The following is a 5,767-nucleotide window of genomic DNA, read 5'->3' as shown; positions in this document are numbered from 1 at the left end:
GCAGCCACATGATGGCTCATGCCCATCTGTACAGCTACAGTGTACTCATACACATAAAATAAATAAATAAATAAAATAAAAAAGAATTAACATAAAAAAGAGAATAAAGAATTGGACTATTTACAGGAGAAAAGAGTAACAAAAAATGAAAAAGATTAAGGAAAAAACACACATGAGAATCAACTGTAAATTAAAAAATAACCAGACTCAATAGAACAGCTTAAAACTGTCTCCACTCAGTGGTCATGCAGGAAAGAGTTTATATTCTGCCTCTTTTTATATAACTTGATACAAGCTAGAGTTGCTCTTGAAAGGAGAGGACTTCAACTGAGAAAATACTCCGGCCAGATTGGCCTGTCGGCAAGCCTGTGGTACATTCCCTTAATGACTGATGTGGGAGGGCCCAGCTCGCTGTGGGCAAGTGGACCTGGGTTCTCTAAGGAAGCAGGCTGAGCCGGCCCCCAGGAGCAAGTCAATAAGCAGTAGTCTTCCATGGCTTCTGCATCAGTGCCTACCTCTGGATGCTTGCGTCAGTTTGTGTCCTTTGACCACGAACCATGACAGGGAACTGGAAGTAAAATAACCCTCTCCTGCCCCAAGGTTGGTTATGGTGTTTTATCATTTGATGATAGCAAGTTGACTAAGACATCTGTCTTCTTAGTCAATGACTGCTTGGAAAGATCGAAGGATGAGACATGCTCATCCCCTTATTTATTTAGAATTATTTATTTATTTATTTAGAATTATTTATTTTATGTATATGAGCACACATGGCTGTCTTCAGCCACACCAGAAGAGGGCATCGGATCCCATTACAGATGGTTGTGAGCCACCATGTGGTTTCTGGGACTTGAACTCAGGACCTCCGGAAGAGCATGGGAGCCATCAGGATGTAGGCTCTTCGCTACTACTCCAGCGCCATGTCTGCATTCCTGCTGCCGTGCTCCTCCCTGCCATGATGGTCCTGGACTCTCCCTCTGAAAAATGTAAGCAACCCTCTCTAATTAAATGCTTTCTTTTCATTGTTGGCTTGCTCGTGGTGTCTCTTCCCAGTCACTAAGACTCAGCCTCTGCTTTCGACTGCTTGTGCCTGCTCAGTGCCCTGACCGTCCTTAGCTGGCCACTTGAATCACTGATCTTTTTTTTTTTAATGTGTATGTATGTTTTGCCTGAGATATGCTTTATAGGTATTATATGCGTGCTTGGTATCGATGGTGGGTGGACGAGGGTGTTGAGTTCCCTGGAACTGGGCATATATGAATAGTTGTGAGCTTCCACGTGGATGCTGGGAAACCTGAAGCCAGATCCTCTGCAAGAGCAAGCACTGAGCCGTGTCAACTCCCCCAGGCGCCACCGGTCTTAGAGGAAAAGTTAAGCTTCCACTGTTGTCTCTGATCTGAAGCTGCACACTTTTTTAGTGGCCTTGCTTTTGTGGCTTTCCCCATGGGGCTACACTGTACTACACAGTCTATACTGGCTTAAGAGCACATGGAGATATTGTCTGTGTGTCCCGGGGCTGTGGTGGTGGAGGTGGGGACAGTGTTTCCCAATGCAGCAAGCTCATTGGTGTGACCCTCTCCACGTGACTCCCTCTGACGGCGCCATGCTTCTACGTTGAGATGTGCTGAGAGCTTACCCGGCATTCGTCTTCCAGATCAGCCAAGTGAGGACCGACTTCCTTTTCTCTGTCTGTCTCGATGCCTTGTTAGCAGTCTCCTCTGCCATGCTGCTGAGAACTCAAGGCTGCCGTGTTCTTCCTGGTCCTCTGAGTCTCGTTGTCTGCAAGCCTTTGTGTCCCATGTTGGCCCTCAGTGCGTCGGCCTTAGTCACTCATCTCATTGAGAAACTGGTCTCTGGCCGTTTGGATTCTGAGTCACGGGGAACCGAGAAACTGCCGTTTGTTTATAGTTTACCATCCTTGCTCGGGTGTTTGGGGACCAGTTCTTACTTACAGCTGTATACGAGCCGCGTGTTCTGTGTCGTGCTTCAGAGCAGAGAACATGGTGGAATCCTGAGACTCTCTTTGTTTGCTCGTTTGTCTTTTGAGACAGAGTTGTTGTTCTTTTGTTTTGTTTTTTGTTTTCGGTTTTAAATCTGGACTGTGCTTGTGTCGTCTATACTGGCCTCGAACTTTGAGATCCTCCCGCCTCTGCCTCCTGAGCGCTGTGATTCATTAAAGGTGTGCCCTCCCCACCCCCACCCCCATGTCCAGCCCGAGAGCTTAATAAGACTAAAGCCTTGTGCCAGTCAATGCACGTCACCATGGATGCTACGATTTTATAGTCATAGCTATAACCGTATCACGTGCAGAAGACAGCACATTACAGCACACACACCCTGCCCCCCATCCTTAGTGGTTTCTGCCTCTTTTCCTGGGATGTTTTCGGAGCCTTCGGAGCCTTCAGGGTATGGAGAGTGATATAGGTGTCCCACTGGCTAGGCACCCAGTCTCTTATCCTCAGGACTTTGACCAGTTAGACATCCCTCTGGTGACTGCGTCCAGAAAGGAGAGGCTTACCAGACTAAAGGCAGAAAGAAGCCTTGGTCTATGGCTTGAAACTTAAGTCATTAGAAGGCAATTTGACCATTTAGGGAAAAATGACAATAAAAGTGTTTACTCAGCCGGGCGGTGGTGGCACACGCCTTGAATCCCAGCACTTGGGAGGCAGAGGCAGGCGGATTTCTGAGTTCGAGGCCAGCCTGATCTACAGAGTGAGTTCCAGGACAGCCAGGGCTACCCAGAGAAACCCTGTCTCAAAAAAAAAAAAAAAAATAATAATGTTTACTCTAGGACCGTGGGATTTTGACCAGGGTTACAGTAGCAGGCATGAAACTTCCTCCTGTAGAGCAGGCCTCTCAACTCCAGTCAGAAAGCCGTTAGTCATCCTATGACAGGCATGCCTTTGTAGTAGCATGCAGCATCCATTGCAGGAGAGTTGGAGGAAGGAAAAGGGGGTGGGGCTTATCTGATCATGTTCATTGTATACATTCTCAAACGTCCTCAAGGATAAAAGACAAAAAAAATTAAGAGTCTCTTCAAATTCTGACTCTGAGCCCATTTGAATAAAGTCTCAGGAACACCACTGCCAAAGCGCTTCTTTGGAAAATAGATCTTTTCCTCACTGTTGGCCCAAATCGGTACCCTGAAGAAAGAGATGTACAGGGCCAGGATGCAGGACCTGTGGTGTAAGTGTTGGCCATGAGCCCTTGCCCACACTTAGCATGCAAGACGGCTAGACTAGGTTAGCTTGCACAGACCACCGAGACCTGAAATACTGAGGGCTTGAGTTGTCTGAACTGCTGAATCTGGCTTCTTTTCTCTTCTCTTACCCAGCTCTGGAGCTGACACAGATGCACAGTCTCTCTGTACTCTGGGGATCACGGATACCGCCTTTTCAGAAGTATCCTCCTGGGTCATCGGCGATAGTAACATAAGCTGGGCCCAGCCAACTAGAAAGAATGCTATTCGTAATGCGTTTGGTGCGCGTGGGGTTGAGCCCCAATGTGTCCTATAGGTGGTGTAGAGTAAGTAGCATGGGCTTTTATTTCTTATGACCGAAATCTCTGCTCTTTATGCTTGGTTCCCAGGAAACTTGAACTGTGAGACATAGTAGAGACCTGGCCAGAGATCCTAAGTGTTTTTCATGGCATCTCTTCAAGGTATCAGTGTCTTGAGGGACTTGAGTGTTAGGGTCCTATGGTGGTTTGGATAGGAATGGCCTTTGTAGACTCAAGTGTTTAAATGCTTGGTACCTAGGGAGTGGCACTATTAGGGGGTGTGGCTTGTTGGAGTAGGTGTGGTCTTGTTGTAGGTGTAGGTCATTGTGGGGGCGGGCTTCTACGCTCAAGCTACACCCAGTGTGGCACACAATCCTCTTCTAAGGCTGCCTGCAGATCAACGTGTAGAACTCTCAGCTCCCTCTCCAGCACCATGTCTGCCTGTGTGCTGCCTTGCTTCCGCCATGATGATACTGGGCTGAACCTCTGAACTGTAAGGCAGCCCCAGTGAAGTGTTCTCCTTTATAAGAGTTGCTACAGCTATGGTTTCTCTTTACGGCAATAAAACTCAAACTCAGGTCCTTACCTACTTATCAGGCTGGGTGGAGCCTGCAATAAGGCAGACTCAGAGATGCAGGATCAGGACTAGCCCAGGTGAGACTGGTCTGGAATTGGCTTGCTTCTGATACTTAATAATCAGTTTCCAGTCGGACTCCTTCCATCAGAAGATAGGAAAATCCAATTCTATGACACCTAAGGGAAAACAGAGAGGCCTTACTGGTCTGAAAAGTTTGGAGCACAGCTGCCTGCAGGTGCTAAGATGACGTCATCGGAATCCCACGTCTTTCTTCTCTGTCCTCTTCCCCCCCTGTCTGGTTCAGTTTTCTCCATGTTGGCTTGTCTCTGAGACTCATCTTTCTTTCCAGAGGGATGAAGAAAGAAGAGAGAGGGGGAGAGAGCTTGAGGGGGGATGGATCATAGCAAGAAGAACCTAGGAAGGAAAAAGAATAGACATACGAGAAATAGTGTTTCCTCTCGTATGGATATTCCTGCTTCTGTCTTGTAGAATCTTTCTGGCTTTTCCTCGCACGGGTTCTGGATATCATTTCTTTTCAGACATCCGCTCACTCTTGCATTTTGAGCGATGAAGAGATGAGATGTTATCCACGAGTCAAAAGATTCTCATTTAACGTTGTTAGCGTCGCTGTGGGTGGCGCACGCCTTTAGTCCCAGCACTTGGGAGGCAGAGGCAGGCGGATTTCTGAGTTCGAGGCCAGCCTGGTCTACAAAGTGAGTTCCAGGACAGCCAGGGCTACACAGGGAAACCCTGTCTCAAAAAACCAACCAACCAACCAAACAAACAAACAAAAAACCTAGCTTTGGAAGCAGGGCTGGTGAGGCAGCTTGTTGGTAGAATGGCAGGCACGAGATCATGGGTTTAGCCTTGAGTACCACACAAAACCAAATATGGTAGTACACTGTAATCCTGGTGTTCAGAAGCTGTAGACAGTAGAGCCATGAGTTCTAGGTCACCTTTAGGTCCATAGCAGATTCAAAGCCAGCCCAAACTACATGAGACTTTGTGTCTTGGTAAAAACAAACAAACAAACAAACAAAAACAACAACAAACAAAACCCCAGCCAACCACTCTTGGAGCTTCCTCAGGACTAAACCCCCATTTCCTACTTTAAGTAGACATAGTTGATATCTCACACATTTTTTTTTTTCTTCTAGTAGCAGAAGTTGGGAAGCAGAAATGAAACCAGATGATGCTGGGAGGTGTGGGGGATTGACCTCAGAGGAGCTGGCGATGAACCTCAGAGATGGGGTGGCTACGTCTGGGACAGGGTGTGATGTGGTTTTAGTTAGAGGACTCTCAGTTCTCTTCTGTGAATGTGGCCCATCTGCACAGGGGCCCGTTGAAGCAGAGCCCCAGGGTGGGTGTCCCCTGGACTAAGCACCCACGGGAGGGTGAATATTTGCATCACTAGATTTCCATGGTGCCACCCTTCCTAAGCTAGAGAGAAGACAGCCAGGCACTCTGTTTCGCTTAAGCACAATCCACCACCGACAGCAGTAAACGTCTGGTAGCATTCATGGAGTGATTGCTCCATGCCAAGGACTCTTTGAAAGGCTTTGTACAGATGATCTCACTTCCTCTATTTGCGGTTTGGAAGAGAGCACCTGCTTACCAGATGAGAGAACATAAAGGTTAAGTTGCCGGGCGTGGTGGCGCACGCCTTTAATCCCAGCACTTGGGAGGCAGAGG

At 47.6% G+C, this 5,767-nt stretch overlaps 1 long non-coding RNA gene across 1 annotated transcript; it reads right to left on the bottom strand.

Annotated features, from left to right (window-relative positions):
- Positions 1 to 677: 677 nt before the first annotated feature.
- Positions 678 to 2,163, bottom strand: LOC116074967. Its single transcript, XR_004112363.1, has 2 exons — positions 1,637 to 2,163; positions 678 to 977 (listed from the first exon to the last, which is right to left on the bottom strand). It is a non-coding gene; the product is annotated as an uncharacterized LOC116074967 (long non-coding RNA).
- Between the last annotated feature and the right edge of the window lie 3,604 nt (positions 2,164 to 5,767).

This window comes from Mastomys coucha, unplaced genomic scaffold (assembly GCF_008632895.1).
Source record: "Mastomys coucha isolate ucsf_1 unplaced genomic scaffold, UCSF_Mcou_1 pScaffold3, whole genome shotgun sequence".
Lineage (NCBI taxonomy): Eukaryota > Metazoa > Chordata > Mammalia > Rodentia > Muridae > Mastomys > Mastomys coucha.
This window is presented reverse-complemented; position numbering and strand designations above follow the sequence as displayed.